Source organism: Gallus gallus, chromosome 3 (genome assembly GCF_016699485.2).
Source record: "Gallus gallus isolate bGalGal1 chromosome 3, bGalGal1.mat.broiler.GRCg7b, whole genome shotgun sequence".
NCBI classification, from domain to species: Eukaryota; Metazoa; Chordata; class Aves; order Galliformes; family Phasianidae; genus Gallus; species Gallus gallus.
Window position 1 is genome coordinate 88217485 of NC_052534.1, and position 12429 is coordinate 88229913.

Here is a 12429-nt window from a genome sequence, read left to right on the forward strand (position 1 = left end):
GATATAGCTACTGGTGCTTAGCAGGGCCAGAAAAGCCAGATGAATTGTATGTATGAGATTTTAGGGAAGCATTGGTTACCTCCTGGCTGAAGTTTTAGTTCTGTACTACCCAAAACTACATACAAGGGCTTTTTTCATAACAAAACAGCATTTTTGTATGGACAATATAGCTTTACTATAACCACAGCACAGAATAGTTTTGTTGTACGAATATATACCACTGCTACAATTAGCATGATTATGTAAGTAAGGTCATCCAGCAAATCTGACCATATCTTGTCTGTGTATGTTGTCCATGAAAGAAAGAGGTAGGCTTGCTACAAAAGCTTAGCATCTTTAGAAGCATGGTCCTGGCTCAGATACAGGCTTTCTATTTGCTGTTGTACATGTTATTTTGGTTTCCATTTATAAAATGAAAGTAATACTTGTATCACATGGTCACTGTAATGACTAATTAATTAAGTTTAGAGGAAGGATACCCTTGTGGTTAAGGGACAGCATGGGATCGAAGTTTGCCTCCCAGGTGTGGACTTTCTATAGCACCTGGCATATCTTTGTGCCTCAGTCCCTCTGCTGTAAAGTGAGGACGTGATCTCCTCCCCATATCCTTTATTTGTTTAGATTACAAGTAGGGCTGGTTGGAAAAATTCTGATATGTTTTTAATTGAGCGTTTGCTGAGTCATCAAAACTTAGTGTTTTAACGAGAACTCTACCCAGCTTCCTGACTATTTGCTGACCTGGTTCCTTGGCAGAGATCTGGGAAGTGCTGCAAGCCGTGGCTCTCAAGGGTGTCCAAGCACATTCTTCCCTGATGGCTGCGTCCTCATCTATGGGGTAGCCCGCTGGGTGGGGACTCTCTTGGCTCATGATTCTAGGGCAGTCCACCTCATGCAGATCTTAGGAGCTGTAGTCATGCCCTTTTTCTAAAGAGAAGTTTTTTTCCAGACAGAAAGAAACCACATTCTGAAATATCACAGTCTTCTGCAGAACAAAGCTACCCTTCTCTATTCAGCTTCTTAGAGCAGGACTGTCTTTTGCTTTAATGCCGGTGCACTGCAGAAGATAAGAGGTATAACAATCTGCTTAGGAAGCAATAAACCATGTAGAAAGAAGGCAGACACAGCAGTTAGTTAGTCTTCTCATTGCCTCCCACAATGCTTTCATCACAGTTTCCAGTTCCAGAACAGTAGATGCATTTTTCACGCAATTTGCCTAATGATGGGACCCTACTGCAAGAACAGATGAGGAAGTAGTTGGCTGAACTTCATTCTGTCTTCTCTCTTTCCCATTAGAGGGAAGGCGATGTCCTTTTCTGACACTGTAACAGCAAAGAAAAACATCATATATGTAATATTTTAATAATACACCTAACATCAGCAAATGTAATCTCTGTTCATCGCTTGGAGACCTACAACAGTCAAAAGATCCAGGGAAGATACATGCAGGCAAAGTCATATTTCTCTGTATGCTCATGTATAATCTGTCACTGAATAGATGTAACAGTGAGGAGGGCTGCCCCTGCTTTTGCTATAGACCATCTTTAGCTCTATATCCTACAGGGAAGTACTCAAGAAAAGAAAAATAAAACTATTCAGATATATACATGAAAATAACCATCTCAGTGCTCAAAAGCTCTAGTAGTGAAATCCCTAGGCCCAAAATATCTGTCACATGGCAATGGTAATGACTTTCTGTCTTCAGACAAAAGCATAGAAGTGCAAAACTGACAGATCTTGAAACATTGTCTATTTCAGATGCAGTGCATTAAGAAAATCTCAAACATACCTAGTTAGTCTTCTACTTCTTTTATGAGGGCTGTTATCAGACATCTGCCCTCGAGCCTTTTCAGTCTTCCTTACTGTGGAGCAAACAAATATAATTTTCTCATTCTTTTATTTCTAGACCACATTTTCTAAATCCCTCCCTAACTGCTTTTTTTCTTGACTATCCCCTCCCCCATGCAGAGCAAAACAATTAATAAAGCAGCCAGAAAGGTAGAATCAGAGTGATGAACCATGGGTGAACACCCCTGGACCAGTGGTATAATGTCTGAGAAGGCATTCTGAAAGAGGCAGTATGCAAGAAGAAAGAAGAAAAGATAGAGCAGTGTTGTTCTCTCAAGGGTGGCTGCAGTGTAATGGGGAAATGTAATCCTCAACATATACTGTGGACCGTAAAAGTGAGGACACAATATGCCACAGCTCTACACTTTATGACATCTGCCTAACTCCTCTTGTCAGACATAATCATTTGAACTATCTCTTGGAGAAGAGACGTCAGAAACTTAGCTGGGAATCAACGCTGCAGACTGCAGAAATTATGGTCTTGCTCCCCAGAGATCCTCAGGGAACTGCAGCACTGGTACAGGAGTGACTGGTAATATATTTCAGAGTAAATGCAACTAAGTGAAGTTATCCAATTCTACTTTGAGTAATATAGAATTTATTCATTTCTTATTAATCTATTGGAAATGCCTGACAGAGGAGTTTATTGACTTTTTAATTACTGCTCTTCTATCAACAGTGCTTTCACGGTCTGCTGAGGGTAGGCAGAATGTGCTGCGTGCATGAAGAAAACAGATAACATTGATTCCACAGCTTGCAAGGTCTCAATTATATCAATACAGGGTGCTATATTTAGGAAAAGAATTTTGGATAGTCTGTCAGTCTGACTTCACAGGACTTTAAAATCTATTTTTGGTGGAAAAAAGGATTAAAGAGGCTAAATGGGCAATTAGCTGCTAAAGCTGAAGGGCAGTTGGAGCAGACAACCTTCAGGTCCCTTCCCACCTCAGCCATTCTGTGATTCTGGAAAGTTTGTAAAAGAGGATAAAATGCAAAATGCCTTTGGTGACAGTAGTTCATGCCAGACAAACGCGGTGTCTTTCTTTTGTAAGGTCATGGATAAAATGCAATAGAGCCATCAGGTTCTATAAAGGACCCAATGCACTGCCAGATGGAAAATTATTAAATGTGGTGAACCTGAAAATTAGTGTTAGAGCTGCAGGCAAGGTGAGAAACTGTCTAAAGAGAAAAGGGAACTAGTCTGAAAGCAGAGTTCCTCAAAGACTGGTCTTGAGGCTGATGCTGTTAAATGCTTTCTGTAATAACTTTGCCACAAAAGCAGGTTATTTCTTAGTGGTGCAAAGCTGAGCAGCTGTATGAGGGCAGAGGAAGCTGTGATGGCACGGCCCTTCACACTGGTGTGTCGGTGTACTGGTTCCCTTTGCTAGGTTCACCTGTGGGCACAATGAAATTATTAAAAAAACTGCAGGTCTACGTAAAGAGAAATTAAATTATCATTTCTTTTTTACTGAATTGCTTGTCTTGTTTATTTTGAAGTAGCTGACAGTTTAACCAGAGGCAGAGTTTCTCAAAGCATAGCTGAGGAAAGCTGCAGAAAATCAGCCTTGCTTACGTTTTTGTCTATTTTTCCAAATATCTCTAACCATTCAGGTTCTTGAGTTGATATACTAGGTTATAACTATGTCGGGTAGTGTAGCAGAATTTTTCTTGGCTGCACAATTACATTTGTGAAAATTACCTCAATGCTTCTTTTCATAACCCCATGGTAATGCATCATTGCAATTGTACTTTGCTCTTCCCTTCTAGCAGAAGACTCGGGCACACTAATTTAGCAGAAAGGGCAGGCATAGTTTCCTGTCTGAAGTAACAGGAAAGGTCACTGTAACTTTCCTAAGGTAGAAGAGTAGTTTCTGTTTATTAACAGAACTGTAATGCAGTTCTTGAGTAGTAGATCAGCTTATTAAACTATATCCTTCCTGATGCAGTTCTCAAAATGCCTACAGTTAACTGGATAAATGAGAACTGAGGAAGTGGCAGTGGAATTAAATGTAATCATGCAAAATTCAAGTTTATACACTGAAGGATTAATACTAGGTATTCCTATTAGACAATGGAAGCTCGTCTCTGGGAAATAAGAGCTTTCTAGTGGGTGTGGAAAAGCAACAATTCCTAAGTAGTATTAAGAGGGATGTTGATACATTTATAAACGGATTATGTGACATTGTCCTGAGATAGACAGCAGACAATTGGAATTTGATGATGGGGATGGTCCTTTCCTTGCCTGTGTTCTTTTCACAGCAGTGCTGCTGCTGGGGCAAGAGCAAGTTTTCTCTGGCAGAAGGTGAAGAGCCTATGAGAAGCTGTGAATTGCATTAGCGAATGCAAGTTTCACATCTTTTCCACATCTTTTTTCTATTCAAAACCCTAAAGAAACAAAGATCTGGGAGGTATGTGAAAGAAAGATTTCTGGTCACAGAAGCTAAGTCAGTGCTGTTCTTGTGACCCATGTTTTGGTGTGGATCTTGATCCATAGACCAAACCATCTGGGAAAGCAAATTAGAGGTCACTGGCGATGAGTACCTGGAAGGTGGTTAGTGTGGTGCAGGCTACAGGAAAGCTCAGTAAGCTGTGGGAGAAAGGTACTCTCCATCTCCGTGTTTTTGTTTGTTTGTTTGTTTTTTCATGCACTTAAAAAAAAAAAAAAAGATTTTTCTAAATCAAGTTTTTGAAAAATCACACTCTCCTTAGGTACAAAGGATAGCCAAAGAGGAGTTTATTTCCAGAGGTTCACAGATCATTGACAATATCTGGCTGATAACCAAGGGATCAAAACGGCTGAGTCGCAGGGATGAGTTTTGTATGTGGTGAATATAGAAAATGTTAAATAAATCAGAAGGATATTCTCCTGGTTACTGGGGGCAAAACAGAAAAAAAGAAGCCAATAATCATTTTCAGAACTAGAAAATCTTTAGATTGTGCAGGCGGAGCAGCAAGATTAAGATTTACTTTCTGAAGTATATTATAAATACCACTTCTCCAAATTTAACCAAGGGCATGTGCTTGTGGGCTACAGCAGCATATTAAATATCAACAAAAATATCCACATGAGAGTTCCTGTTTTATAATTTTTTGTTGTTATTGTAAAAAATAAGGGACGGTATTACATCAATAGATATTTGAAGCCATGTCATTTATTTCCATATAAATCCACATTATTTTAATCAAGCAGTCTTTTAAACAATGTGTACATACTTTTTAAAGTAAGAATCCAAATATTTTGCCCCAAAACCGAGGAACACCATTATTGTCATCAATCTTCATTTTGAAAGTGAATAATATTATACATCTCTTTTAGAGACAGACCTTTTATAAGAATATATTGTCCAACATTCATGAATGTAAAACACTTAAACGAAGAAAAGAATGAATGGAATTCCTTTCACACAATTATAGCACCATAATTAAAGACAGAATATATATTAATCATTTCCTTTAAAACCAAAAAGGAACTTTGAAATCCCACAGGTCATTAAGTTGGCAACCCATTAAAAACAAGACATTTCCCATGCAGCAGCGCAAGTGTACTCCTTAGTTTCACAGAACCCAGTCCCGTAAGACTAAAGTTAGATTCATAAGAAAAACTTGCTATAAAAGTGCTGAACACAGTTAAACTTCCATCCTTCCATTACAAGAGAAATAAACATACAAGAGCAGATAATTTCCAAATTGTTTCCTCCATCACTATCAGTGCAGTAGATAGGTCCCATTCATTCACTTTTCTTTGAAAATAGACAGAAAGAAATATCAGCATTACAATCACATCACCAATGTAATATCATGTAATATATCACATATTATATGTAATATCACATTACCAATTGGAGGGATCAACTTCCAGTATTATCTGGTGATTTCTTTCTTTCTGTCATTGCAAAGAATAATGGCATTAAATTCCTGCCTGAGCTATTTACCAGAGTTCCGAAAACTTAACTACAAACCCTTCTCTCGTGGGAACTTGTTTAGGGAATCTCCAATGTCCTAGTTATTTCAGTGTAGAACGCCTCTGTGGTTACACTACCAAAAAGAAAATTACAAAGGCTATTAATGTATCATTGGCCAAAGACCAGGCCAGGAAGACATTTCTCCTTGTTCATACGATTGCAGGAATTTATGCAAGTAATGGCCTTTTCTCGGATGTGTTTGGCATTGGTAACAAACAACAATGATGAATTGAACTGGATGTTCACTGGGTTATTTTGGGGTTTTTCCTTACAGGCAGTTCAACAGAGACAATCATTTTAAATGGAGTTTCCTTAGAAGTACCATGACACGTTTTTATTGTATTCACAGTGGGGAAGGAATGTCCCTTTTCTCCCAGTTGGGATGAAGCTTTAATTCTCTTCTCAGAGAGGAGAGAGCTACAGGAAGTGATTAGTTTTGCTGTAGCTCAATTATTACTGAGCTTGAGCAGATGTTGGACCCATGACCTCCAAAGATACCTTCCATCTTGGTCAGTCTGCAATTCTGTGCCAGCCATGCTGTGAACTGGGTGGCGAGGCCATGTAAGGCAGATTGAAACCACTGAAAAACCATTCCACAGGGTCTGTAGAGTGGAGTGGATTGTCCTGTCAGCCACCATACTGACTGACAGGGCTCCCCATCCAGCCTACTTAGTCTAGTGGCTTTAGAGGACTTTGTAGCTCCAGGGCAGCACACATCCTCCTCCACAGTCTTCAGTTGAGACTTCCTCACTGTAAGGCAAGGTGGGAGGAAGAATGCATTCTGAAGCAATACAAGCCTCCAAGAAACTGAATTAATTTTCCCCACTTGATTTTCAATGGCAGGCTTACAGTTTAGGAAAAGGGGCACTCAACAATCTAATTAATTGCATCCTGTGAAAACTCACTGGAGTCCTTCAAGGCCTACTGTTGAGACTTCTGATCATATTTTTCTCATTAGGTGTTTTCACATTATACCTCATCTGATGTAGCTGGATGGAATGAGCCCACTGCACTCAGCCGTGTGTTCACACACTGCTTCCTGATTCAGATGTTGTGTGATCACAAGCTGAACCCAATTCCACAGAAAAATAACGCATCAAAAAGATTAAATGGGTAATCATGCCATACGGTATTATGTTTGTTGTGAGAAGGAGGTGGGACCACCCTTTTTGGCACTCATACCACCTCAGTCTATTCTCACACCTCCAGCTAATCGTAGAATGACTTGGGTTGGAAAACATCTTAAAAGTCACCTAGTTCCAACCCCCTGCCATGGGCAGAGTTGCCACCCACTAGATCAGGCTGCCCGGGGCCCATCTAAGCTGGCCTTGAATACCTCCATGAATAGGGTATACAAAACTTGTCTGGGCAACCTGTGCCTCACCACCCTCTGAGTAAAGAATTTTCTTCTAATATCTAATCTAAATCTCCCCTTTTAGTTCAGGTCATTCCCCCTTATCCTATCAGTATAAGATTGTGTAAAAAGTCAGACTTCCTCCTGTTTATAATCTCCCCTCAAGTTCTGGGAGGCTGCAATGAGGTCTCCCCAAAGTCTTCTCTCCTCCAGACAGAACAAGCCCAGCTCCCTCATCCTGTCTTCATAGGAGAGGTGCTGGAGCCCTCTGATCATCTCTGTGGCCTTCTTCTGGATCTGTTCTAACAGCTCTGCATCCCCCATTGTGCTGGGGGCCCCAGGTTCGGATACAGAACTCCAGATGGGGCCTCAACTAGGGCACAAAGAGGGGGACAATGACTGCCCTTGCCCTGCTGGCCACCCCTATTTTGATGCAGCCCAGGATACAGTTATCCTCTGGGCTGTGAGCACACACTGTTGGCTTGCATTGAGGTTTTTGTCCACCAGAACTCCCTAGTTGTTCTCCACAGGGCTGCTTTCAATGAGTTCTTCTCCTAGTCTGTACCCATGCCTGAGACTGTTCCAACCCAAGTGCAAAACCTTGCATTTGACACCGTTGAAACTCTTCAGGTTCTCATGGGCTCACTTTCACGCTTGTCCGGGTCCCTTTGGGTGGTATCCCTTCCTTCTATTGTATCAATTGTGCCACTCAGCTTAGTGTTACCAGCAGACTTTTTGAGGGTGCACTCAATCCCACTGTCCAGGTCATTGATGAAAATGTTGAAGAGCACTGGACCCAAGATGGACCAGCTTCCACCTGGATGTAGAGACATAATACCTTCCTCTGAAGAGGAAAACAGGTGAAGGTTCCTTTCCACTTGCTGCGGATTTTCCAGGGAGGCTGGTGACCATGTCCCTGTTTTACTGAAATAATCAGCAAAAGCCCCATTGGCACCTATGGAAGTGTATTTCAGTTGTAAGGCAGCATTTCTTATAACATAGATAAATGAGGAAGAAGTGAGTGATCTTTCTCCTTCAGAGTGGAAAACAGCAGAGTGAGATGTGACAGAAAGAATTAAAAATTAAATGAAGGTTTAAAAATAGGCTATGAAGTTTCTGGGGTTTCACCTTGACTATACTATGAGAGCTTTGACAGTGGCCATACTAAAATGTTTCTGGAGATTCTCCTTGTGTTGAGGGAAATTTGTATTCTCTCAGCTTGCTATCACCCAGATACATTTTCCTTGCTCCATTTTGCCAATTTGAGTTTCCTTTTTTGCATTCAGACAAAGATTTCCTTCTCTCTGAACGCTGCTTTTACTGCCTTAGGAACATTGCCAAGCTTGTGCCCTTTTTTTTATTCTTTGCAGCTAGGCTGGAGCTTTTAATTCATTATATTTAAATAACATTTTAGCTTGATCATTTAACTCCTTCCTAGCTCCATGCCAAATAGGAGCAGCATTTTGGGTTGAATACATTAGAGTGAATTGCATACTCTACAGAGATAGGGACATGCAAAGGTAAAACCCTGCATGAAAAGAAGATGAATGAAATTGCTGTTTCAGGGACCAGACTCATATTATGGCTCTTAAAATGAATACTTACTAACAAAGGAGTCCCAGTTGAAAACCAAGACTATAAGGAAAAAAAAAACGGGCTGAGGAACATAAATGCTTTTTTTTTTTTTTTTTTTTTTTTGATTTCACACAAATGTCTGGGATCATCCCAAGTAACTGTAATCCTTGTTGCATTCTCAATGCTGTTTCCAAGGACGGAGAAATGCTGCATTGCGAAAACTGTGGTTAATGTTCCTGTTATCAAAACAGCAGAATTGTTTCAGTGGTCTCATAGGCATCTCAATTCTGAAACAGAATACTTTGAATGAGAGTATGAGCTGGCCACTGTCTATTCTCCCTGGCCAAGAGATCAGGCTCACATTGTATTGTTAGCCATGAAGCCACTGCTTATTTTTTTTTCTCACAGTTAAGCTTAATATAGAGATAATATTAATATAGAGATAATAGAGCTTAATATAGAGCTTAAGCTTATTATATAGATAATATTAATATAGAGATAATAGAGATATGATTCATCTGTGATGAATGGAGTGTTGTAAGAGGACCACTGCACTCACCGGTCCAGTTATTGCTTTTTGGTGGATCAACTGTGATAAAAATGTTTGTTAGTATTTCCACATTCTGGCTGTGAAGGGTCCAAGAAAAAAATGCAGTCACCACTGTAATTTGGAACTTCCACAGCCTTCAACAGTGTTCTGAGGGGTGGCTGTGCCAAGAGCTTTCTGACACCATGAGGAGTCAGATCCTCTCTGTTATGAGGAATTTTCCATTATTTCATCAATTTTTTATCTGGACCAAATAAAATTGAGTCAATGAAAAAAAGAGACATTTTTGAAGTGAGCCTTACTACATTCACTGTTGCCACAGCACAGATACACATATAAAACTAAAGCGTCAAAAGAAAACAAGTCCAGATGCCTGGAGGCATCTCAGCTTGACCTAATCTATTCTGCAAACCATTTCATTGTGCTCTCAGTCTTTGTCATCACACACTTACACCTTACACTGTGAAGGTTCTCTGAGCTGCCAGAGTCCTGTGGGGTTAGGACTTTCTCTTCTCATGCTCTTTGTTTACAAAAGTCATTGCCATCTAATATTAGGAACTCAGCATCCCTGCCAGTTCCTAGGCTCAATTTAAAAATGTTTGTTTTGAATCTGGGCTTTCATTACCGCTCATCTAGATTTTTGTACATATGTAAGTCAGGCATAAAATGCTCTCACAAAGGCACTCTGTTTTGGAAAGATACAAAGTCGGGCTGAACGAGCTGAAGCTGTTCCGGCCTTTCAGTATCTAAAGGGAGGCTATAAGAAAGAAGGAGGTAGACTTTTTAGGAGAGGCTGTTGTGATAGGACAAGGGAAAATGGATTTCATCTAAAAGAGGGGGGATTTAGACTGGATATAAGAAGTTTTTTACAATAAGGGTGGTGAGGCTTTAGAACAGGTTACCCAGAGAGATAGTGGAAGCCCCATCCTTGGAGATACTCAAGGTTAGGCTGGACAGGGTTGTGAACAACCTAATCGAGCTGTAGGTGTCCCTGTTCATTGCAGGGCAGTTGAACTAGTTGACCTTTAAGGGTCCCTTCCAACTCAAACAATCGATTCTATGATTCAAACATTTTTTCTGGGCCACACAAAGGAAATGGTCCATGTCTCTGGGCTGAGCTGTTCTACCAGTCTGAACTTCCTGAACTCTTTGTGTGGAAGCCATTCCCTGTGGATGGATCTTGCAAATATTTGTCCATCATGTGATCTGCGGTCCCTGAGCAAATGATTTCTTATCATCCTTTGTAGCACTAAATTCCAGCATCAACTTCAAATCTCTTCACATCAAGAGCGGGATAGATTTTGGAATTTTTAGAGATTTTTAAGCGAAAGGACTTTAGGTAGGGGGAAGGAAAAAAAAAAAGGCAACAGGCAGGAAATGAAGGGCAGGATGACGGACTGAGCCGTGAGGTCAAACTTCTCCCTTTTCCCCCTCCCCGGAGGCGCTCGCTCCCGGAGGCGGGAACCCGCCAGCAGGGGGCGCCGCAGTGCAGTGCAGGCGGCGCGGGAGGGGCGCGGAGGCGCCGCGCGGCGCAGCCCTCAGGGAGCTGCCTGCGGAGCCGGGTCCCGCTGCGGCCTTCCCGCCTCGCCCTCCTGAGGGCTTCTAATCAGACCGGCGTCTCCGTGAGGCCGTCGAAGTCGTGCGTAAAAATAAGCCGAAGGGACGTGTTCTGCCTCGGTGTTTAAAATACCAAGCGCTGAACACACACGTACTTCAAGTAAACACAAATAAATCTTGCCATCGCTTGTGAGGCTGCAGAGCAACAGATTCCTTCAAAAACAAACAGCCCCCAATGCCCTCACAGGCACTGCAAACTGAGATGCACCACAAATGGCCTCCTTGAACATCCTGAGGTGCAACAAGAACACGAAGAGACTCTTGACCTTGTGCAAAATTAATTGGAGAGCGGCTGTTAGCAGCAGCTTCGTTAGCTCTGTTTTGCTCAGCTCCCCTCATATACGTTACTTTCTGTGCTGCAATCTAGCGCTATTCCCAGGGGCCCTCCAAGAAAGGAAGTGGAGAATGTTCTTTTCAAAAGCATGAAGTGGGAAAATGTTTAGAACTATTTATAGCCGCACTTAGGCTGTGGAAATCCCAGACATTTATAAACTATTTATAGCTATTCTTGGGTTAAAAGGGTGAAGCCAGAAATCTGATTGAAAAAGTTGCATATGCTTTTTACCCACTGGTTGTATTAAATGGTGGTTTGGACCCTGGGTCAGGGCTAGGCGAGGCTTACGGGAACCAGAAGCAATCGATGTCGAGGCACAGCGCCGGTTTGGTACTGAGCGGGGCTTCATGCTGTGAAAACAGGAAATGGCGCATGCAGGGGGGTGGGCCTGGCTGAGCACCTGCTGTGTGCCCACTGCCGGGGCGGTGGGCTGAGAGCAGCAAGCTGTCTGCATCCATTGCCACAGAGACACGGTCTTTGCCTCGCTGCATGTGCTGAGTCTCTTTACGCTTCAAAGTCCTCGGAGGTGTGGGCATGGCTTGGTCTTTTTAACTTCCCAAGGCGCCAGCCAGGCACAACCAGCTACATTATTTTTATGCTCCCGGCCACACTGCCTGTGTGGGGAGGATTTACACCTCATGTAAAACATGCGTTGTGAACTGTTGCGCTTAGGCACAGAAATTTCACTTCCCTCAAGTTTGAGGGTGGGTTTGGTTTTCAGTACGTCAGACTGGTTCATTTAGAGCAATGACATAATCATAGAATCACAGAATGGGTTGGAGAAGACCTTAAAACCCACCCAGTTACAGTCCCATGCCTTGTGCAGGGCTGCCACTCACTAGGTCAGGCTGCTCAGGGCCCCGGCCAACCTGGCCTTGAACACCTCCAGGGATAGGGCACTCACAGTGTCCTGCACTCTCCCCAAATCTTGCCAGAGGAGTTCACAGCTATGAACTAATTCATTGCCACCCATCCTTAGCAGGGGACAGTCACACTTGGTGGTGTTTGCTGTGAAGTTCTCTCTTTCAGGGAGTTGTATTCTAAAGGGTTTTACCAAACATTTCAACAACTATAGTGAAAAATTGCCTTATGGCATTATTACTGCTACTTTACAAACTGGATCATCATTACTACTATTTTTCCTCTAAGCCAAAATGTCCTGCTGTGAAAGTTTAATGCTGAGATCTGTTTGTGT